General features: G+C 36.4%; 1 pseudogene; it reads right to left on the bottom strand.

Annotated features, from left to right (window-relative positions):
* Window positions 1–1005: 1005 nt before the first annotated feature.
* On the bottom strand, window positions 1006–1329 carry LOC145047006 (putative mitochondrial protein AtMg00820 pseudogene; annotated as a pseudogene).
* Window positions 1330–25252: the final 23923 nt, after the last annotated feature.

Below are 25252 nucleotides of genomic sequence, written 5' to 3'. Positions count from 1 at the left end.
TGTGCACATGTTTGTTTGATTGGGGTTGGGTTGAGGCGGGTCCTGCTTTGTGCTGTAGGCCAACATACCCAGGGCGGACCGGTTATTCCGAAGGCCCAAGAAGCGGTCCGGATAGGCTGTAGGCCCCACGAGGGCGGACCAGACGTGCCGAGGCTCGGAGATTGGACCAGGCCAACTGAAGGCCCGATGGGGGCAGACCAGTCATACTGTAGACTCAGAGAGTGGACCAGGTGGGTTGCAGGCCCGGTGCGGGCGGATCAACCACACTGCAGACTCAAGGGACATGACTAGACTCAGAGGGTGGAGCAGGTGGACTGAAGGCCCGATACGGCGGACCAGTCACACAGTAGACTTGAAATACATGGTTGCTCTGTGATTTGTCATGATATAGCATGTTATGTGTGTATGGTATATGTGGTTGGTATTTTGGGGGTATCTCACTAAGCTTTCGGGCTTACAATTGTGGTTTAATGTTTTTTTAGGTTCTTCAGGAGACCATGGCAAGGCAAAGGCGTGATCGTACCTCTCCTCGTGTTTATGTTTTATGTTATGGTTCTGGGAATACTCTGATAATAAATGTATTGAAAACCTTTTTATAAAAACTTAAATAAATTGGGATGTTTTGAAAAGTTTAAAATTTGTTGAAAATTTTGGTCGTTTCAGTCCATGTCTAACATTTAAGCTAAGGAAAAAGTTAATAGAACCCATTAAGCTCATTTCAAATTTAGTTTCCCTCAATTCCCTAAATCCAGCTGTTAAGCCTGGATTTGTGGAACCAAAGATGTTATCATCAACATAAATTTGAACAATCATAAGGTGGTTACCCTCTTTCTTACGAAAGAAGGTTGGGTCAACCGAACCTTGTTTAAACTTTGACATTTTGAGAAATCTAGTTAGAGTTTCATACCATGCCCTTGGTGCTTGCTTAAGACCATAGACAGCCTTGTCCAAAATGTAGCAGTGATCTGGATACTTCTCGTTCACGAAACCCACTGGTTTCTCTACCTACACCGTTTCTTCCATTTCTCCATTTAAGAAGGTATACTTTACATCCATTTGGTATACTTCAAAGTTCTTGTGTGCAACATAGGTGAGGAAAATACGAACCGATTCTAGCCTTGCTACTGGAGCGAACGTCTCTTCGTAATCTATGCCTTTTTCTTGATAATAACCTTTCACAACTAATCTAGCCTTGTTGTGAATAACATTTCCTTCCTTATCCATCTTGTTTCTAAAAACCCACTTTAGTCCAACAACAGAAGCATCCTTTGGTGTTGGAATCAGTCTCCGCACTTTATTTCGCTCGAACTCATTGAGTTCATCTTGCATCGCCTGTACCCAATCAGAATGATTGAGTGCAGTGTTGATTGTCTTCGGTTCAACCTTTGAGACAGACGGATTAAACATGCAAAATTCCACTTTAAAGAATAGTGTAGTTTGTCTCGCTTTAAGTTGTGATCGTGTGAGTACTCTTTCTGTTGAATCACCAATAATTTGTGATTGTGGATGATCTTTGGTCCATTTGGTGAGAGGAGGGTAATTAGGGGTGTAAGTGAGCCAAGGTACTCGTGAACTACTCGGGATCGACTCATTAAAAGCTCGACTCGAGATCGAATTAAACGAGCCCGAGCCGAGCTCGTGGCTAAATATGAGGCTCGTTTACTAAACGAGCTCAAGCCGAGCTTCAATTTGTGGGCTCGCGAGCCTAAACGAGCCTATATATATATATATATATATATATATATATATATATATATATATAGAGAGAGAGAGAGAGAAAGAGGCTCGTTTAGGCTCGATTAGGCTCACGAGCCCACTAACTTGTTCACGAGCCGAGCTCGAGCTTCATTTTAAGGCTCAAATCGAGCTCGATGTCGAGCTCGAGCTTCCTCAAAATTAAACGAGCCAAGCTCGAGCTTGGTCAGGCTTGGGCTCGGCTCAACTCGTTTACACCCCTAATGGTAATTAGGATCATATGAGGTATCCAGTTCAGCATTCACTTCTTCTTCAAATTCTGACTGAGTTTCATCATCGTTTGTATTTGCATCCTCCCCCTCGAATGATGATACTTCCTTAACTTCTGGCTCAGAATTCTCCCTTTGGACTTGTCTTTCGGTTGGTAGAGATGATGATGGACTCTCCCCCTGGAACGGTGAATGTTGGTTATTTGGAAAAGATGAACCCTCCCCCTTAACATAAGAACTATCTTTTGGAGGTTCGTTTGAGTCAGGCTGTTCGGTTGCTGTCAGTTGTTTATCTACCATTTTCTTTGCAGCATCATCAATTTTCTTCTTCAGGTTGTCTACCCTATTGTCTGCAGCTTTGGATTCGGAGTGATTAGCCTTTTCCGGTTCATCAAATAGCAGTATGTATTGCTCAAAGAGATTCAAAATTGGTATCGTAGTTTGACCAAATTTTGGAAATATTTCCTCTACAGAACCTTTAGTTGTCTTTAGTTTCTTGACGTAGTTATCATCGAACGTGACATAATAGGTCTCTTCAATTTTCTTTGAATGCTTGTTCAGAACCTTATATGCTTTGGAATTTAAGGAATAACCCAGTAAAATCCCTTCGCCTGCTTTGAGATCAAACTTGTTGCGACTCTCCTTTGAATTGAAGATAAAATATCTTGAACCAAACACATGGAAAAACTTTACATTAGGCTTTCGGTTATTCAAGATCTCACAAGGAGTGATGGAGAATCATTTGTTGAGATAAGATCTGTTTTGCGTGTAGTAAGCGGCAACAATGGCATCTTCCTAGAAATATAGAGGTAGTGCAGCGAAGCTAAGCATGGTTTGGGCTGCTTCACATAAAGATCGATTTCGCCTTTCGACAATTTCGGTTTTTTTGTGGGGTGTATGGAGCTAAGAAGTTGTGAGTTGTTCCCTTCCCTGCAAGAAAATCTTCAAAGTCTTTGTTCTTAAACTCCAACCCATTGTCACTTCTTATGTTTCGAACTACCTTTTGTAGTTGAACTTCTACCTGCTTGATAAAGAGTCTAAGCTTGGGAGTGGCCTCTGATTTATATATAAAAAAGAACACCCATGTAAATCGAGAGAAGTCATCCACTATTACAAGTATATACCTGCTACCAACAATGCTCTCGATTGAAGATGGACCACATAGATCAACGTGAAGTAATTCTAGTGGTTCAATAATTTTTGTATTGACTCGAGAAGGATGACTCTGTCGACTTTGTTTTCCCATTTCACATGCAACACACTGGTGTTCTTTATCGAACTTCAGAACAGGAAGTCCTTGAACATGATCCCCAAGCATTAACTTGTCGATGTATTTGAAATTGAGATGGGAAAGTCTTCGGTGCCAAAGCCAACTTTCGTCTGAATGAGCCTTCATTAGCAAGCAAACTGTTGGTTTCCCTCATATGGGATTGAGATTCAGAGGGTACATCTCTCCTTTTCGCTTCGATTTCAGCAAGATATTGTTCGTCTTCTTTTCAATAATCTCAAAGCCATCACCATCGAACGAAACTTTTAATCCGGTGCCAACCACTAATTGAGAAACACTAATAAGGATGTGTAGTAAACCTTCAACGTATGCCACTTTTCGTATTGAGAAATCACCATTGGTGATCATACCATAACCTTTGATCATGCCAAAAGAATTATTACCATACTTGACACTTCCACCATCTTGAAGGGACCGAAATTCCCTCAGCTTTTCCTTTCTTCCTATCATATGACGCGAGCAGCCACTGTCTATGTACCATTCATCGTCGAACTGCTCGTCACGCATTACCTGCAAAAATTAAGCAGATTTAGGAACCCAAAGTTTCTTGGGTCTTTGTGAGCCTTTTACAGTACAAGGATTTTTAAGAGAAAAATCAACTAAAAAGGTTCTTTTTATTAATGTTGTTTCATCTTTTCTTTTTTATGGTGAAAACTTTGATTTTATTAGATTTGAGTACTTTAGGTTCAGTTTTTGGATTTGTGAATTTGACGTTAGCAGACTTTCGGTTCTCTACTGTAGGTTTAAACATCGTCTTCTTTTCGTTCTCTGGAAAGAGCTTTCCTTTTCCCTTTCTATCATTCTGTGAGTGAGAGTGAAAATGAGAAAGATGAGACTTGGGAGCAGAATCAAACTTTTGATCATTGCTCTTACTTGGTTGAGAGCTGAAACTACTTTCCCTTTGGTTCCTCTCATTGGTTGATCTAGGACCGAAACCATCCTTTCGGTTTCTCTCATCTTGAGGACTGAAACTTCTCTTTTGGTTGTTATGTCTTTGTGTACCGAAACTCTATTTTCGGTTGTCTTGATTGTGTTGAACATGAGAAGTTGAGTTTGCTTTTGCTTCTTCCTTTGACTTAAAAGTCTTTTCATAACGAACGTAATTAGGGTTTTGAGATCGCCAAATCTGTTTCCTTTCAGTGAGATTCTTCTTGTATCTCAAATTACGTTGATGCTTTCTTTCTACCACCTATTTTGGAGTTTTGTGGATGTTGGCCTTTTTCTTCAGTCTTTGAGCATGAGTTTCACTCTTTAGTGAAGAGGTTTCGCTTGACACCCTAACCGGTTCGTCTGAAGCAATTTTGGTACCACTTATGCTTGGCACATCAAATCGTGTAGGTTCATTAATTGGTTCTGCCACATACATACCTTTCACCCTCCATGATGTTTTCTTAGATAGACCTTCTGTTTCATTTGCATTATCAATCGGTGCTGACCAGAAGAACTCATTACAACCATCAACATTATCTTCTTCTACTAAAGTTGTCAGTTCGGCTGTCTGTTGCTGAGTAACTCCCTTAACTATATAAACTTGATTTGAAGTTGTTTGGAACTTTTGATATACAACAACCTTTTCCTTGAGGACTTTAGTCTTGTTTTTGGATAAACGAGTGAACTCAATAGAATTTTCCGAAATAAGATTTTTGTTGGTTTCGGGTTCGCTCTTGACAAATTCGGAACAGTCCACCTCATCTTCTACATATATTTCACTCATATCATCATCCTCATTGAATTCTGAAGTGTTTTCAGTATCAATTTTATTTTCTGAACTCACCTTGGCATTCAAAGAGTCAAATTTATGTATAGTTTCGGTTTTTTTTAGTTTGTCATTTTCATCCAACGAATTTTTGAGCATGTCCTTATGGTCTTTTGACTTTATGAAGGACTTTATTTTGTCAGGATCAATTTTGTAAGCAGGAGATATATCATCAGAAGAAACAACGTTTTCACAGTTATATGCATCGGCATCGATTTCATCCTCCTTTAACTAAAGGAAGGGTAAAATCATACGATGTATCTTCTTCCCTATATCACAATCAAGATGCAATTGAGTAATGTTGGAATATAATCGTTTAGAAATCAAACAAAAAATATTATATTGTTTTAAAAGCTTTAAATTATCTCTTTGTAAGTAAATTATTTCATCCCTAGACGTAATCAACTCCTTCTCCTTTTGCTCAATCCACATACGCCTCTCCTCACTCTTCGACGATATCCTGCTGATTTGATCAGTTAGGTTAGAGTTTGTGACGCGGGTTTGAGTTAAACTACCACTTATAATAGAAAATTTAGATTTTAATCAATTAACTTATTTTTCATAGTTTGTGATGGGGATATGTAAAGAAACAAGAATGGATTGTACCTTCTTGATCAACTCAATGCATTCGTTGATTTACTCACTGACAGGTTTCGTTGCAAAACACCTATCTTCTCGCTCTTTTGCTTTGTCTAGTCCCCCATCAGTAGTATAGCCTCTCATTTGTGACACCTCAGAGGTCACCATTAGATACTTTCCTGCAACGTTCTCTTCTTTCACCAATAAAGCCCTGCCATGAGTGGGCTTCCTCACTTCTTCATCTTCAGATTCTACAGACCAAACTTCAACACCTCTGAACTCATCCTCAACATTGTTTCCCTGCACAATAAGAGCATTCATAGTGTTATTAGATCCAACTTTCTTCTTCTTGATTTCCTCCAATCGTCGTATGAGGTTTGCTTACTCGTCTTCATCGTCATTCTTTTCTGATGTCTTTCTCAACATACAATCTTTAGCGAAGTGATTTTTGCCTCCACAGTAGTGACAATTAAAACCTGAGTCACCACCAAGTTTTGCTTCCTTCTTTGGTTCTTCGGTCTGATAGACACTCTTCGGTTCCTCCTTCGCTTTCTCTACATTGTAGCTTCCCTACCATTTTCGGTTCTTATTATATGGGAACCTTCTTCTGATGAACTTCTTGGGATTTGACACCATCAAAGCATAATCTTCACTTGTTAGATCATATTCAGAAAGATCTAAATCTTCTTCTTCTTCAGCAACATTCTTTCCTTTGGTGATTAGAGCCAAGGACCCTATGCCAGAAACCACATTCATTTCTTTAGTCATTGCACTCTCATGTGACTTCAATATTCCCACTAGTTTTTCCAGAGAATAAGCCTTGAATTGTTCGTGTGCCTTCACAGTAGACACCACAGCCATCCATTCGGGTCTAAGGCCATTCATGAATGTGACCTTCTGCTCAATGACTTTCCTTTCAATCCCATGCTTTATCATCTTACTAAGAAGATGATTAAAGCGATCGAAGGCTTGAATAAGCTTCTCTTTAGGCTTCTGCTTGAAGTCAGCAAATTCTAAGAGCAACAAAGTTTGGATTGAATGCTCAAGATCTTCATCCGTAGAATACAGTTCCTTCAACCTGTCCCATATTTCTGTCGCCGTTGTGCATGAGCTTACCAACCAAAATGTATCCGCCTATAAGGCAAACCTTATCATCCTTAAAGCTTTGATGTTGCACTGAAACTTTTCCTTCTCATATTAGGGTACGTCTTTTACATCATTAACGGGTTAATTGTACTCCTTTTGGGTTTTAACAATTCCTGAAGTACTTGAGTGAGCAAATGGACCTACAGTAATTGCCTCCCAGATCAAGTATCCATTATCTTCTGAACCAATCACGTAGTCTTCAAAATGATGCATCCAGGCCTCATAATCTTGAGTGTATAATATAGGAATGCTTGTCGTCAATCCTATACTATTGGAGATATTGATTGGGTTTGTCTGAGAATCTTCCATGGACATGATTATGTTTGTTTAAAAACCTGTTTAAGATGAGACTTGTAAATAACTTTAGGGTAAGATCAACTATTAAAGAACCACGCCAATAGCAGATGACAACTCTAAGAATATCGATTAAATCGGAAAAACCCTAAGATCTTCTTCAACAGAAGAGATGTGTATGGATTACACAGTCTCCTGCTCTGATACCAATTGATGAGATGAAAAATCTTAGATCGATTAGATCTTCAACAGGTTAATCAGTAAAACAAACAAACAAACACTGAGAACACAGGATATAATCAAAATATAGCTTAATATTTCAAGAATAGTCACGCCTCATCAGAGCTCGATGAAGAACTTCCACTGTAGAGGCGAGCTAGGATTTGTAGTACAATTCTGAGAATAATAAATGGAAGCAATAATTACAAAGGATGCATGCATGCACCTTAAATACTAAAACCCTAATCAAAATAAATACGGTTGGACAAGCCCAAATCGATAACAAAACTGGGCCACTGAGCGAGCCACGGACGTAACACATCGGGTCCCAACACTATGCTACGTAGAACCTCTGGAATTCTCCCCGTTTCGAGTATGGGTCCTCTGCTTTTAGTAGTACGAGTCCATACTACCTGCCACATCTACTCATACTTTCCACATGGATCGTCCAAGATTTCCTAAGTAGCTGCTCAACCTTCTTGATCACCAATCCTGTCACGAATGTTCACTCTCCAATGAATATTCTCCTCTATCAACATACTCATCTGACAAATTTCACTCCCTAGGATCTTCCTAGGTCCTTACACTTATCTGCCATCACCTTCTGAGGAACTCCTTATGATGCCAGCCATCTACCTCCTGAATATCATGATATTCACTTAGTAGCCAACTCCCGTCATGAAGAGTTCCACAAAGCACAAAGGGAGCAGCATTCGGGCGTTGAATAATCTCCACCAACACGTAAAACCACTCTAGGTTACAACTCCACTTGCTCTATTCATACTTAAAAGGCATTACTAAACTCAGGCAACCTACCTCTTGTGGGCATCTCACTACTCTCTCAGTAGATTCCTCAAATGTACATCTTGGTATCTCTCCTAGAATACTCCTATACTCAAGTTCTCTCAAAAAAGATTATTTCTAGGTACTCTTACTCAGCACATACACAAAGGAAATAACAGATAATATGATCTCTTAGGCTAAGGCATCAAAAATCAGGCAACTCTAGCCCTAGAATCTGAAATACATAGCCTATCCTCTAGCATGTAATTCTAATATCTCAAACATCTCATAAATATCTCCTAAGGTAAACAAATAAGGTATTTTGGGAAATTACTGTTCGGGCTTTGGCTGATTGTGCACACTGCTCCTTCTCATTTTTCTCTAAGAAACTCTTACTCATTTTAGAAAAATAATTTCTTTTGAAAACTTTTCTCAAATTCTCATTTTAAGTCCAGACATACTTGAAGGTGTATCTGAAACCCTCAAACCAAGACTATGATACCAACTTCTAACACGGCTAATTTTCAAAAAAAAAGGACATTTTAAAATTCACAAAAATTCTCATAACACATTTCACAAACTCCTAATTATTTAATTAACAAAACGCAACTCCATAAGTGTTGGATTATTAATCTAGGATCCTCAAAACATAACTCTTTCTCTGGTGTGTACAATCAAGCCGGAGCCTTCCCACGATCCACAGAAGAATTGGAAACACATATCACATAACACGGTAAGCACGAAGCTTAGTGAGTTCCCCAAAATACCACACATATCTCATTAGCCTCTCATGCCTATACTTGGATAAGACCCTCCGGTCCTAACTCAGTAAGCTCAGAATAATACACATCATAAATCACAAAGACATAATGTAGGATATTAAGCACATAAGACCCTCTGGTCACACAAAGGTTACCACTCTAGGTAAAGTATAGTGAGAAGACTCACCTTGTAAACACGCAAGTAAATGATCTCGCACACGAATCTCGAAATGGCCTCCGCCTAATACATAAGATAAGATAATTATCTCTAATTAACATTTAAATCACGTCTCTAAGTAAGCTAGGTTATTCTCTCTCTCAAACTCTTGGAATGGGTAAAAGACCATTTTACCCCTCCATGGTCCCCACAAACCCCGCCTTGACCAAACCCTAAAGTCAACAGAAATCAACACTTGAATCAGCAGTCCATGTTGACCTGACTCGCCGAGTGCATCTATGCGACTCGCCGAGTCCCTTCGGTCCATCAGAACCCTCATGAAATCCAACTCAACTCGCCAAGTTGACCCGTCAACGCGCCGAGTTATCGCATGTTCAGGCTCATCGTGAAAACCCTAGCCGACTCGTCGAGTCAACTCGTTGACTCGGCGAGTCCCTTTATTTTGAATTCTCATTCAGACGTTTTAAGGAAGATCTACCCCTCCACACTCTAGATCTAGGCTCCCACAGCTCAAATGTCACGTAAAGCTTCGATCTTTACGTTAATGTTTGGCATATTTTGATCTAAAATGCCAATACAACTCTAACAAGGGTGTTCAAGCACAATAACCCTTATATGGATGTATAAAGCTAGAACCTTTAGACTCTATGTACCTCACAAGGTCCAGATCCGTAGTCTAGACCTCCTAATAGACTCTATACGCTCATTGTCCCAACAAAAATGTGGTAAAAGCCCTAACTTCCATACTCAGGAGACCTAGCTAATAAAATGAGAAAGGTGTAATCTTTTTACCTTCCACAGAAACTCCAAGTGAAAGAATGCTAGATCCCACAGCCTATCCTCGTTCCTTGCTTGTATCTCACTCCTTTCCTTCCAAAAGATCCACCAAAACACTCAATATTAGCTCACACACTCTCTCTTAGCTCAACGATCGATTAGGGTTTTACACATGGGAGTTGGGTAGCTGGTGAGGCAGAAATGAGGACATCAGTTTCCTTAAATAGGCCCCAAACCCAGGGTTTTACAGTTTCATCTCGCAGCGCCTACTCGACAAGTCGACTCTCTGACTCGTTGAGTCGGTTTTCAAACCCACGTGGTCAATCAGCCTCTACTCGATGAGTTGAGGCCCCAACTCATCGAGTTGCTCAATAGATCTCAAAAATAAATAAATAAAATGATAATATACTTGGGAGCCCGGATGTTACACAATTTCTCCTTAGATAGGATCACGATGTGATAAAAGTTTAAGTGTGTTGGTTTGACAACCAAACATGGTCAGATATTAAGTCACGTATCTCTGTGGGGTGACCCCGCTTGCTCTATATTATCTCATAGTATACAGTAGCAGTGATTTGTGTTTAATTTGTAACATTGATTTTCAGGTATGTCTCTTCTAAACCTTAAGTGCCAATTTCCATTCTTTTTGCCTTCAAGCTGGGGGTACAGGGTAGTACGCTTAGCGTACTAGCCCATGGTTGATCGCGCCTTTGTACCACATACGGCGGGCGTACATTATGTACGCATGGAATACGTGTGGTTAATGAAACCCTAATTTTTAGGGTATTGCACCCTATTTAAGCCATATGATAACCTCATCTGAACATTTTAGACCAGCATCCACCCTTTAAAAATCCTAATTTGTCCCTTTACCTTGTATGGTGCTCTTGTGCTCTTGTTTTGAACTTTGGTGGGTTTTGTGCATCTTGAAGTGGTGGAAGAAGAAGTTTGAAGAGTCATCCCTTGGAGGAGAGCTTAAAGATCCATAGCACCATTATTTGGTGACTTTTGAGGTATAAAGTGCATACCTTGCATACTCTTTGCATTAATCTACTCTTTAACTTGTTTATGGTTAATTTGGGCCCTTTTGATTGGTTTTGATGAGCTAAGGTTGTTTTATAAGCTAAACCTTGTAGATCTGGGCGTTTTAAGGGTCCCTTATGCATAAAAATACAATCTTTATGGTATTTATGGATTCATGTAGGGATGAGCATCAGAACCGGGTACCCGCTTTTGGAACCGGAACCGCCTCGGAACTTCCGGTTTTGGAATTGGAACTGCCTTAGGCGGTTCCGGTTCCGGTTCCTAAAGTTATGGAATTGCCTTAAGTGGTTCCGGTTTCGGTTATCGTTTTTTCGGAACCGCTACCCGCTGGGTACCCGCCGGAACCGGTTTATATATATATATATATATATATATATGTGTGTGTGTGTGTGTGTGTGTTACTTAGACCAGTTTAGAATATATTGGTCCGATTTTGTCCGTCTTTGGTCTGAATTGATTTGATTTAGATTGAGCTAAATCGTGGTTTTGTCAAAAAAAGTTAACCAAATTAATACGACCGGGTTACCCGCTCCCAGAACCGGAACCGCGGTTCCGGGACTAGTTTCAAACATTTAAAAAGTTCCTAGAGTAGTTCCGGTTCTGGTTCTAAGTTTCTAGGAACCGCCGGTTCCGCTTCCAGTTCCGATTCTCACCAAATGAGGCGGGTACCCGCATACGCTCATCCCTAGATTCATGCATATGTTAAGTCAGTTGTTAATCTCTTTTGAGCTCTAAGAGCCTCATTTAGCCATGAATGCATGTAAAGTTACCAACTTTACGTGATAAACCTCCTTAAGGAAGTCATATCTGAGTAGTGGGTGAAGTCTTAATCGATTAAGAGCTGAATAATGGAAGTTGGCTAAGTTGGGGAGTACATTGGGCGTATAAGCTGGTACGCTACATGTACAAACCCCAAAGCGAGTATGTTAAGCATACGATCTGAGTACACCCCGGGTACTCAGCAGTGGGCTGTGGAACTTTGGGATTCTTGGTAATGGGCCCATATTGGACCTTAGTAGTCTTGGGCCTTATTGGTCCATCGAAATTCCATTTTTGGGTTGATGGTATTTTATTGGAATCTTTTGGTTTAAGACCCATGAAGGGATTTGGGCCTAATTTGGAAGATTGTGATATATTTGGGCTTTGAGTGATTATTTTGGAATTTAGGCCTTTTAGACAGTTGGATTGGCCCTTGAACTTGGGCCAAGTTGGGTAAAGGGTAAAAATGTCTTTTATGCTAGTTTGGACTCTTCGTGTGAGTCAGGATCTAATTATTAATTGGATGTTATTTTTCGATTGATAACACAAGGATTTTAGTGGGCCGACAGTCATAGATTTATCTGTGAGATTCAATAGTCTGAAGTGAGTTTCCTCACTAGGTTTAGCAGGTTGAAGGCACCAATTCTGACCTATGATTATTATGCTAGGTTTCCAGAATTCTTCATGAATTTTGCATGTGTTACATGTTGGTATGTTTACCGAGTGGGTGTCGATGCTAGGGGAGGACCGGTGACTGTTTTGTATGCTATTGTTTTTGTGATTATTGCATGTGTTAGCATGATTATATGTTTATATGTTTATTATGTGTAAAGGGTGGGGCCTAATGACAGGCGGGGCCTACTGAATGACATATTTGTAATCTGACCAGGGCTCGATGTCGGGTGGGGCCCGAGGCCAAGTGGGACTCGATGTTGGGCGAGGCCCAATATGGGACGGGGGCCCAATATGTATTTATTTATGTATGATATGGGGTATTTTGGGGAACTTACTAAGCTTTGTGATTACAATTTTCAATTTATGTTTCAGGTACTTCAGGATCAAAAGGGAAGAGCCCAGGATGATTGCAGAACACACACCACCTTTTTCCGCATTTTGTGATTTACTCTGATATGATATGTTTTAGTGACACACATTGGTCTATTTGAATTGTATAACAATGTTTTGAAGTACCATTTATTTAAATCAAAAAATGAAAATTGTGTGTGACATCCCTAATTTCTCGGCCAGAAAAGACATATTTAATTTATGCTTTTAAAATAAAATCAGAGTAATCTCTCCAATAGAAATATACGGAATTTATCCCAAAACAAAATATGATAAAAATTTATCAAAGCATTTCTTAAATAAATGTATTTTTCATTTCATTACAAAACTCAGGATGTCCACATCGATACATACCAAAGGCATAAACAGTACATTATAGGCATTACAACAGTTATTTACATCTACTGGCCTATAATCCAAAAATCCCTCGTCATCATGCAACTATGCTCTGGGTCCACTACCTGTAATATAGAAAGTTGAGTGGGTCAGGCTTGGGAGCCTGATGAGCATATAGGGTTTTCAACCCACAATAAATAAATTTATTAATTTCATCAATCAACAATAACCCTGATTACCCATTCCAGTTATCCTCACTTTATGTACCTAAACACCTATCACAAGGGACCTATGCTAAGGATCATCATCGGGATGGACTTTATTTCTAGGTGGATTCCTCAGCCATATATATCCGTAAGACAACCATAAGGGGGATGGCGTACACCAACGAACATATAGTCCATTGGACTGTCTAGAAAGGTTTGTGGTCGTCATCTATACTCCGCTAGTTTACTACAACAACAACAACATCAAGGCCTCTCATCATTTTATCACACATCATCTATTTCATCTACCCATGTTTTACCCAACATATTTGTATATATATATATATATATATATATATATATATATATATATACCCATCTCAAATAAACAAACAATATATATTCACATAGCACGTATTTAATACAAAATACTTCATATCTATGCGTAAGATGAAAGTGACTATACATTCACTTGATTAGATGGTGATTGGACAACACTTCGGCCCTTAAAATAATATTGTTCAATAAAACCGTGATGTTTTTGATGGGTTTTGGTCATAAGACATCCTATGTGCTCATACAAACCCTAATGCTTGGATCTAGGTTTCTCTATTGTACATGCTTTGAATCCAAGACTATAAACCCTAATTCTAGTATATGAAATCGATATTAACATATGAATGGGTTTAAGAACATACCTTGATTGTTATAGAGTAATAACAATCCTAATTCCTCCTTGAATTGACTTTGGAATGCTTAGAGTCACAAGTGTCACTCCTCTAATGGCTTACAAACACCAAGAGCAAATGGAGAAGGTATAAAGAGAGAGGAGAGAGGTTAGAATTCGTCCTTAGGACTTCTTGGGAACAAGTACATGAATTCTAAGGCCTTAGGGTCTTTATATAGGTGTAGAGATAGGGTTTCAGTCATTATCCTTATCTAGTTGCTTATCCACAAAGCAACCATAAGATAAGCCTTGAAAACCCTTATCCTTTATCCTTTGAACGATTTCAAGGATCCTTATCTCCTTGAATTCGTTCAAACCATATTTAGGATAACCATTACCATATTTTGTAACTACCACATAATTACAATTCAGCCCCTCTAGTTTAATTAATTACACTTGATCACAAAATTAATTCCTAATTAATTATTGACCAATATTAATTAAGCAAATATGATTTCTCCTTTAATATATTATTCTTATAACATATTAGTAAATCATAATAACCTCTCTCTCTTTATTTATTTCTACAATCAAGTTGCTTTGGTGAAGGCAACCCAAAAGGACCATGCACCATCGGGTCAAGTACATACCAAAATAGTTATGGAATTAGACACTAATCCAACAGTCTCCCACTTGGATAAGTCTAATAACTATTCTGAATATGACTTCAGATCCTGATCTGCAATCCTAGCTTTCCAAAGCCGCTGTCAAGTCTGATCTTATCAGATACGCGTGTCCTTAGATAAGGGATCATATATTCCTCCATTCTAGATATTGTATGAGATATGATTTCAAATCATTCTCTTTGTACTACTTCTCGATTTCCGATTTATGAAGACAGACTAATTGAACAAATCAAATTAGCCCTAGCCCGGCCAAGCATTTACGTTTGTCATCACTAAACCATCGAGGGGCCCAAAGATATCGCTTTTATCCTTCTTTGGATAAAAGGAACGGATAAACTTTGATACAATGCTTTCTTGCACTCATTCACTGAATTACACACAACAATATGTTTTATAACACCAAGTTACTAGTGCGTTTACATATTATCAATGTGCAACCGATTCGCAAGATACAACTCACATATCTTGGTTTCAAGAATATAAGATGTTATCGGCTCACCAATCACTCGTAATACAATTCATGGAGTGATCCAAGTGAGCGTGGGTTTAATCCAATGCTCAAATTCATATTCATAAGCACTCATGAACGTTGCAGCAAACATTTGCTTATGTCTAATACTCTTTTAGACAATCCACACACCAATTCACGACAGTCTTCATTCATACCTACTTCCAACATATGAACGACTGTGGCCTGTTCGAATAATTTGACTGTTCTTAACCAATTAAATTATTCAGGAAGTCAGAACATGCAAAGTGAAACACAAGAATAATACTAATCCCATATGGCCTCAAACCTTTGAGTATAAATAAAACTCCTTTTATTTATCACCATATCGATTACTCATTATTTTTCATTTCGGGTAATCAACTTCTTACTTGAATTATTACACTTGTCCCATGCTCCTAGCATGCACACAATGTTTACCTATGGCTCTTACTTTGTGAAATAGATCAAATTGGAAACATTCCCAATCATTCTTATTTCGCAACTCCTAATCCTTTTTCATAAGTGTAAGAATATCAAATTCTTGCTACTTATAGAATATGCTAGATTCCAACATTTTATGCAATGATCCTTTCGTAATATCACTACACCAAAGTCACAAAGACTATTGCCAATGAAATTACAAAGTCCTCTATCGGAGATTGTTACAAGACAATTCCTTAGATATGATGTCTCTCACTCAAAGTACATACCTTTGAACATCCTTTTGCATAAAAGTTTCTAATCTAGACATAGATTTTCAATATTCAATTCCCAATATGGACATGCTTCCATATTTTCCATATGACAACTCATTCTTAATAGAATCTTTTCTATTCATAATAATGTCGATATGGTCCATTCAATACCATGCTTCCAACTACTCATAAGTAATCAATCATTGTCGAACTTTGGATTGTCCTTTGATAGTTGTTTAATTATTTTAGTCAAAACCGATTCTAGTCCTTTTTCCCTCTAAATGCGCTAGACATTTGGAAAATTTTAGAATGGTCAAATATTAAAGCATTTGCAATCGATCCTATACCCGAAGCGTATGGGACACGATGCATAATGTTTTATTTGCTATGTTCTCAAAATTCGAATTGTGAAGAGGAATGCTATAATCATAATCGAAATTTTAAGAACACACTATGTACCTTTGACTAAATTTATTAACATTTCTCAACCTAAGCCTTTAGATTTGAAATGAAGCATAATATTCTCTCCCTTAATTATAGCAAAACAACTATTCCATCCTTACGACTTTGCAAAGAATGACTCTTGTTTTCTATAATTAATATTGCCAACTTGCAATACTTGCCTTAATAATCATACAATCATAACATTTATGCTCCCACTTTCATGATGATTATTATAAACATAACACTTATGCTCCCACTAGCTTCGACATGTATTCATAAACATCTTAATTTTCAGAAAAATAGTACTTATTGAATTTCTTAAGTTTATGTTTCTAATACTTAATGCTTTGATAATCCTTTATCAAGGCTTCTTTATCTCATACACCTTTATTCAAGATAGCTCATATGTGTCTTAAACAATTAAGACTAATTGCCAAACCTCACAATTCGAATCATGGAGAGGGATACCGTAACCATAATCAAATTTAAGAATGCAATTTTACTATCTTCTTAAAATCTTTCTTAGTGAAAGCATTTCCTCACAATCATTTTCATGAAGGAGGAAACCTTATGACACTTAGATTTAAACAGTGTATTTGTTCCTATCCATGTGAATTTGTCAAAACCAAAGTTTACAACAAATTCAAACTCATATGGATCGAACTTTCTTAATCTTGATTCCTTGCATTATGGTAGTACAGCTGCCCACCACGTCTTCCAGGTAGTTAAGCAGCTCACCTTTTCCTGTCAATGTACCTTTCATTGATTAAGGTGCTTTGCCTTTTATGCGTTCAAAATGAGAACTCATAGAACTCACATGCATAATTAACTCAATTGGAAACAGCACAGAAACAAAATAATGTCAACACGATAGGTTGTAAACCTCAACTCGTGTGCTAGTGATGATCGATAAGGTTTATTTGATTTGTTCTTGAAACTTTTCGAGACCATTAAGACTCCCGCTGACTCCTTGACATATAAGATTCTCTTGTCATATAACCATTTCTTGACAAACAAATATTCAAGAGTTAGTGTAGCTTCTATCAAAACACTTCATAAATTGGTCCTAGTCGGTCTTTATCTTATTCAAGACATCACAACTTTCCACATTTGATGAATGTCATAAACCTTTAATACTTTTCACTCATTGTCACAATCTTAACTTTAAGACTTGTTATTGGAACGAAGTATGATAGACTTCTTGATTTAACCATTTCTTCAATCCTTGATTCCTCTTCTTAAACATACAATTGTACTAAGACCCATTTAGAGGATCAATTGAGATATGGTTCTTAATCATTAAGATCTATCATAAAGCATAAAAGCTACTCTCCCTTCTTCTTAGAATGGAGAAACTTCTATCTTTCTGCCTACTTGATTCTTCTTATTCGTTCTACTAGTGATCTAAACCCTTTAATCAATTCAGAATTACACTTAATCTTGTAAGTGTAATCATATTTACTAAGCCTTTAGTAAATCATGACGAATATCTTTGTTACTCTTATGGTGAACTTGATCAACACACAACTTTGTGTACTCGATCTCCTAGTCCTTCACTTGACACTTTGTCAACGAATTTGTCTAATTTCCAAATATGAAATTTCTCATTCATCATGCAACCAAGTTGCGTGATTCCAAATTTCTGTCCAATTGAAACTTTGGGCGATGAGAAACTCTCCCTATTTGTTAAATTCTCGACATTTCCATAAATAACATAACTAAGAATCATATTCATTCGTTGTAGAAATATGCAAACATCAATTTTCATAACGATTTCATTGCAAGGAAGTAAACAAATAAATAAATAAGTCAAACAAAATTTATCTTATTTATAAAAGCAGCGGAAAAACATTTGTCCTTACAATGCAAAATCTATTGAAAACTACGTAAAAGGAAAATTTCTAACAACTCTATCATAACTATCTAAGCTCAAAATCCAATCTTCAAGTCCATGCAATCGAGATCCATCTCTTGTGATTAGATTCATCTTGCTCTCTTATTAAGCTTCCTTTCTTTTCACTGATCCTGCAAAACATTCAAATGCAATCTTATCACATCATGTATTTGAATCAATGAATAGGAACTTAACGAAGTTAGATAGTGGATTTTACCTGAAGCGCAGTCGTACTCTTTGACTCTCCCATCTTTGTAATTTTCAGGCTCTTGGGGCAGACTTCTATCCAACGCCCTTTCTCTTGGTAGCAAACCCAGGTCGGTTCTCCTAGAACGTCCTCGGAAGCATGGTCGGTTGACTCTCCCAACAAATACGCTCCATTGCTTCGCCAAATCATTTCTGATTCAGCAGCAATGAGCATGTAGGTTAGGTCAATGAGGTTGTCGTCATGATCCATCATATAATACTTTCTTTTGAACTCATTATATGATTCGGGAAGTGACTGCAAAACCCAATTTATAGCCAACTCATTCGGGAATGACACACCCAACATAATCAACCTATCGATGTGTGATTTCATTCCTAGAATGTGGTCACACACGGATTTACCATCTTCATGTTTCATTTCCAATAGGGCCTTAGTGATATTGAACCTTTCAATTATTTGATCTTTTGGGTTAGGGAGAACAATTGGAGGAGGAGGAGGAAGTGAAGCATGATTTCTTGTTCCTCGATCGAATCGTGGAATATCATCTTCATGTGGAATGCTTGTTCCACGGGATTTAGGAAGACCATGGTTGTCAAACTTTGACATCTACAAAACGGGAGAAAACAAATTCAAGTTAGTTGATCGATTGAGTCCTTAGTAAATCACCCAAATGAGATACTAAGGCTAGGACCCAACACAATACACTACAACCTAGAAAAGGGATGCCATAATCTAGTTGCAGAATATTTGAAGGTAAGTGAATGACGATTCACTAATTTCCACCATGAAAAACGAAAAAGAAATTTAAGTTTTAAATCTATGAAAACTCCTAGATCCTTTGAGATTCATTGAACATTTCAATGGCATGTTTATATCTCGATATGCCCCTCTTGTTTGTGACTGGGATGCCGAGGATCACAAAGCGGGTGTGAATAACCATGCAAACTTACATGGTGCCCTCACATGTTGCAGTCACCTATTCAATGTGCCGGTAAACCACACACGCTCCACCGAACTATGAAAAACATTGAGTCACCCTTTGCTACCTTTGCTTAGAACCATTTAGTGTGCTGGTAAACCACACACGCTCCACTAACGCCTTCGCAAGGGCACAAAGTGTAATTTCATGGAATTGCATCAATTCACTTTGCCTAAGTAACTAAGATCGGGAATTAGAAAAACATTTAGTTACTTTGTATTTCATTATACTTATAATGGAAGGTTTCGTCCTATCCTACCCGTTCGGCTAACGACCCTCCACTAGTCAAGAGTGCCGTGGGCAAGAGTGGATACCCATTCAATCGCCATTTTATAGGCAATTTCCTTAAACATCCCTTATAGACCAGCTTTGTGAATGAGGCCTACTAACGGTAAGACTGACTTTTACTCATACATATATATAATGTTAGACTTTTAATGTTATATATATAGTATAGGGTGCATTTCATACTTTTAAAATACTATGTGGTTAACTTTAACAATTACACTTTTAATTCAATTAAATGGTTAACCTAAACTTTTATGGATTTATTAAATCTCTTTTAATTATACTCCTTAATTAATTAATAAAACCATAAGGGTGTATTTGAACTTTTCAAAACTAGGGTTTTAGAATTTAACATTCCTAATCAACTTTTAAATTCCAAAACTTGAGGGCAAGTTTTGAAACATTTCGAAACAATTTAGTTTTAATCTATCTTAAAATTTCGAATTTATGACATTTAAATTTAAAATTTTAAATATTAAAACTTCTTGATTTAATAATTATCTTAAATTAGACTATTAATTTAATTATTAAATCATAAGGGATTATCTAAATAATGAGGATAATTACCATTTATACATTTAAGTTATCCTAATCCCTTAAATAACTATATAGATTTCGAAAATATGGATGGATAATGCAAGATCTTGAATTACCATATATAACAATTATAGGATAATTACGAGATATGAGATAATCCAAATCCCTAAAAATTAGGATCTTATCTTGGGGAGGAGGCAAATTTCGAAAAACAAGGGATTATAACAAAACCTAGATTTCGAAATTTAAGGGTTTAAGGAAAGGATTTGAAGATCTTATTCAAACTCTTGCAAATTAGGGTTTGCAAACACTAATCTCGAAAAACCCTAGCCTCTTAGGGTTTATTGGCAATAAACCCTAATATATCAAGTTCATACAATTGAAACCAAACCAATGGCTCTGATACCACTGATGGGTTTTTGGTCATAAGACATCCTATGTGCTCATACAAACCCTAATGCTTGGATCTAGGTTTCTCTATTGTACATGTTTTGAATCCAAGACTATAAACCCTAATTCTAGTATATGAAATCGATATTAACATATGAATGGGTTTAAGAACATACCTTGATTGTTATAGAGTAATAACAATCCTAATTCCTCCTTGAATTGACTTTGGAATGCTTAGAGTCACAAGTGTCACTCCTCTAATGGCTTACAAACACCAAGAGCAAATGGAGAAGGTATAAAGAGAGAGGAGAGAGGTTAGAATTCGTCCTTAGGACTTCTTGGGAACAAGTACATGAATTCTAAGGCCTTAGGGTCTTTATATAGGTGTAGAGATAGGGTTTCAGTCATTATCCTTATCTAGTTGCTTATCCACAAAGCAACCATAAGATAAGCCTTGAAAACCCTTATCCTTTATCCTTTGAACGATTTCAAGGATCCTTATCTCCTTGAATTCGTTCAACCCATATTTAGGATAACCATTACCATATTTTGTAACTACCACATAATTACAATTCAGCCCCTCTAGTTTAATTAATTACACTTGATCACAAAATTAATTCCTAATTAATTATTGACCAATATTAATTAAGCAAATATGATTTCTCCTTTAATATATTATTCTTATAACATATTAGTAAATCATAATAACCTCTCTCTCTCTCTTTATTTATTTCTACAATCAAGTTGCTTTGGTGAAGGCAACCCAAAAGGACCATGCACCATCGGGTCAAGTACATACCAAAATAGTTATGGACTTAGACACTAATCCAACAGTTTTCTCAAAAACTGTGCTTCACGTAGGTAGAGTTCGACTCAAAAACTCTTTTTCTCGGGGTCTTCGGGGCTTTCTTATGATGCTAGGATGGTATTTTAGGTTTAGGGGTATTTAGTGTAACATAAAGGAAATTAGAGGGTGAGAGAAGTAAAAATGGTAAACAAAAATCGGCTGGCTTTGCATGCTATTTATAGTGGCTGATGCCTCGAGTTACGATGGGCGTAACTTTATGGTACGCAAGGCGTACTGCTTCACCAACCATTACGTTGGGCGTACATCGAGTATGTTGGGCGTACGAAGGGATTGTCTCGGATGTGTCAAACCTACGAACACGTGTGCTCCATACAATGGAGTAGGGCTACGTGGCCAAATTCGGACCGTGAACACAATAGTACGTTGGGCGTACATATATACGCTAAGCGTACCACTTGGTACGTTGGGCGTTCTTCCAGCCTCGAAGTTTGTGCCCGAAACTTCAAAAATTCATATTTTTCTCATACGGCCTCCATTTTTGACGTTCTTTGTATCCACGCGTAGGTGAAATTATATACCCTACAACTTTCATATATTCCTAATTAATTATTGACCAATATTAATTAAGCAAATATGATTTCTCCTTTAATATATTATTCTTATAACATATTAGTAAATCATAATAACCTCTCTCTCTTTATTTATTTCTACAATCAAGTTGCTTTGGTGAAGGCAACCCAAAAGGACCATGCACCATCGGGTCAAGTACATACCAAAATAGTTATGGACTTAGACACTAATCCAACAGTTTTCTCAAAAACTGTGCTTCACGTAGGTAGAGTTCGACTCAAAAACTCTTTTTCTCGGGGTCTTCGGGGCTTTCTTATGATGCTAGGATGGTATTTTAGGTTTAGGGGTATTTAGTGTAACATAAAGGAAATTAGAGGGTGAGAGAAGTAAAAATGGTAAACAAAAATAGGCTGGCTTTGCATGCTATTTATAGTGGCTGATGCCTCGAGTTACGATGGGCGTAACTTTATGGTACGCAAGGCGTACTGCTTCACCAACCATTACGTTGGGCGTACATCGAGTATGTTGGGCGTACGAAGGGATTGTCTCGGATGCGTCAAACCTACGAACACGTGTGCTCCATACAATGGAGTAGGGCTACGTGGCCAAATTCGGACCGTGAACACAATAGTACGTTGGGCGTACATATATACGCTAAGCGTACCACTTGGTACGTTGGGCGTTCTTCCAGCCTCGAAGTTTGTGCCCGAAACTTCAAAAATTCATATTTTTCTCATACGGACTCCATTTTTGACGTTCTTTGTATCCACGCGTAGGTGAAATTATATACCCTACAACTTTCATTTAGAATCCGTCGGCTAATTCTTACTTTATTTTTAAAGTTATATTTTAACAAGCCGCGACAAGAAAATTCCGTTAAAAATTCATAACTTCTTCATCCGACGTCCGATTCCATTTGTATTTTTACTGTTAAACTAAAATCAACAATATCTTCGATTCTTGTTTGGGCCGTGTCGGCTAAAAATCGCTCGATCTAAAATTCGAGTTTCGAGCTGCATACTGCTATACGAAATCTTAGAAAATTCATAACTTCCTCATACGAAGTTAGATTTGGACATTCTTTTTATGCATGCTCTCGGTTTAACATATACTATAACTTTCATTTAGTTCGCTAAGGCTAAAAAGCACTTTATCATAGACTCACTTTTTACGCCACACAACGTCGTGTCGGTTGTGTCGTGAAACTTCAATAGGTCATAACTTCTTCGTTATAACTCTAATTTTGGTATTCTTTATATCTCCGAAATCCTTGTTTCAACAACTACAACTTTTTTTTATAGATATCGAGTTTATCTAACATTTATTTTCGACACTTATTTTTATCCTTAATTTATTAAATCATAATAATTAAGTATAAGCACATAATACTCAAATAATACATATTTATTACTTCAAAACAAGTTACAAAGGTTGAACTAGACTATTACATCATCATTAATGTCTAACCTAGAAACACGGGCGTTACATTTTCGGTCTTATTTTTGGGATGTTACAAGTTTGTATCAGAGCCTTGGTTTGAGGGACTCAGACTCACTTTTGTGACTGGGATGCCGAGGATCACAAACAAGATGTGAATAATCATGCAAACCTGCTTGACAACCTTGATGTCATTTATAATCTTACATTGATATGCCAGTTAACCACACACACTCCATCAACAATGATAATTTTGAAGATGCCCATCATATTTCTTTATAGTCCCTATTAGTGTGTTGATTAACCACATGCTCGAGTAACGACATATAAATCATGATGTGCATTTTCATGGATTAACATACTTTTCACATTTTTTCTAAAGTAACTATGAGTGGATTTTTAAAAAGGTTTAGTTACTAACTTACTCTATATCATTATACTTATTAATTAGACTATGTCCTATCAAATCCGTTCGGCTAACAACCTTCCATCATTCAAGAGAGCGGTGGGTGAGAGTGAACACCCAATGACAATCATTTCATAGGCCGCTTGCTTAAACTCCCCTTATAGTATGGTTTCGTGAATGAGGCGTACTAGCGATTTGAATGAGTGATTCTTATTTTTATAGTAATTAATCTTATAATCATACATACTTATAAAGCTAGCATTTTTTATTGAATCTCATGCATTTGAAACCCCCATATACTTTTTCCTTTCACCACATTCATTTGAAACTCCTATGACTTTTCAATTTCTTTCTAATAATAATTATAATTTGGTTAATTAGTTAAATAATTATCAAGCCTAAAGTTTAATCATATATATAAAAAAAAATTAATATTAAAATAATATCTTTACTTCTACAAATAAAGTTATGTTTTTTTTAACTTATAACATATTATACTTAATTTATTAGTATTAATATATTGTTGAATGTAAACCATTATCATTTTAAAGATACAGTTTTGGAATAATTTGTATATAAAATACTTAAATTATTAATTTAAATATAACATTACAGGGTTAACTTAAATATAAATTTTAGTTTAACTTATATAACGCAAAGAATATTTTATAAATAGTTAAAAGTGGTAAATTGTAGTGTCTTTCTAATAATGATTATAAGTTGGTTAATAAGGTTAAATAAATATCAAACCTAAACTGTAATCATAATAAACTAAATTTCAATTTTAAAATGAAATCTTTACTTCTACTTATAAAGTTACGTCTTTAAATTTTAACATATTATAATTAATTTATTAGATTTAATATGTTGTTATATGTAAACCATTATCAGTTTAAAGCTAGAACTTTTGAACAGTTTGGACAAAATACTTAAATTGTGAACTTAAATATAACATTACAATGTCAACTTAAATATAAATTCCAGTTCCACTTAAAAAACTAAATAATATTTTGTAAATAGTTAAAAGTGTTAAATTGTAGTGATAAATTCAAAAACTAAATTGTAATATCAATTTAACTAAGATAGTTCATAAACATATTTTTATAATCGTTAAAAGTTTTCAAATAAATAGCTTAAAATAACTTACAATAGCAGTAGTTAAAAATAACTCTATATAAATGATTATATTGTTACCTTTAAAATAAAAAATAATGTTTGATGTTTTAAATAACTATATTGATAGAAATTAAAAAATTAATCAAATAAATTTTAAAAAATTAGTTAACATTTACAACAACTATAAATAACATTAAACCATATATTATATTTAATTTTATTCATTTGTAACTCGCGGGTAGAAGTCCTTCAAACAATTGAGATTATGAAGTTGTAATACATGTTTATATTATCATATAATTCAAAATAATAAATATATTATATCAATTTATTATATAAAATTATTATATCAAATTTGACAATAACGTTATTGTTATATTTTAAAAAAAAAGATATATTTGTTAAAACTTCAACTTATAGATGTTTCTACGTATTACAATGTTAACTTAAATATAAATTTCACTTCTACTTAAAAAAGAAAA

The sequence above is a fragment of the Lactuca saligna genome, chromosome 5 (assembly GCF_052625555.1).
Source record: "Lactuca saligna cultivar CGN05327 chromosome 5, ASM5262555v1, whole genome shotgun sequence".
NCBI classification, from domain to species: domain Eukaryota; kingdom Viridiplantae; phylum Streptophyta; class Magnoliopsida; order Asterales; family Asteraceae; genus Lactuca; species Lactuca saligna.
Note: the sequence above shows the minus strand (reverse complement) of the source record. Positions and strands in the feature narration are given on the sequence as shown.